We start from the raw sequence: 265 nt of genomic DNA, 5'->3' as shown, positions 1-265 counted from the left end.
AATACATTTCTTCCTACATAATACAACATAACAGCTGTTGGCATAACTTTCTGACCACACTTGGAAACAAAATGTGGTTTGTCAACCATCATGTATCTCAGTGCCAAGTTATCAGTCACAAAAACACTACATCCAGCCCCCCCCCCCCAAGGGAACGTAATCATTAACACCAAACAAAATTAGGAGAATGATAGAAGAGCGCAGCAAAGAGGAAATAAATGACAGTCTAAAACAATTTGAAAAAGACAGTGACAGTGATACATAA

Source organism: Penaeus monodon, chromosome 32 (genome assembly GCF_015228065.2).
Source record: "Penaeus monodon isolate SGIC_2016 chromosome 32, NSTDA_Pmon_1, whole genome shotgun sequence".
Taxonomy (NCBI): domain Eukaryota; kingdom Metazoa; phylum Arthropoda; class Malacostraca; order Decapoda; family Penaeidae; genus Penaeus; species Penaeus monodon.
This window is presented reverse-complemented; position numbering follows the sequence as displayed.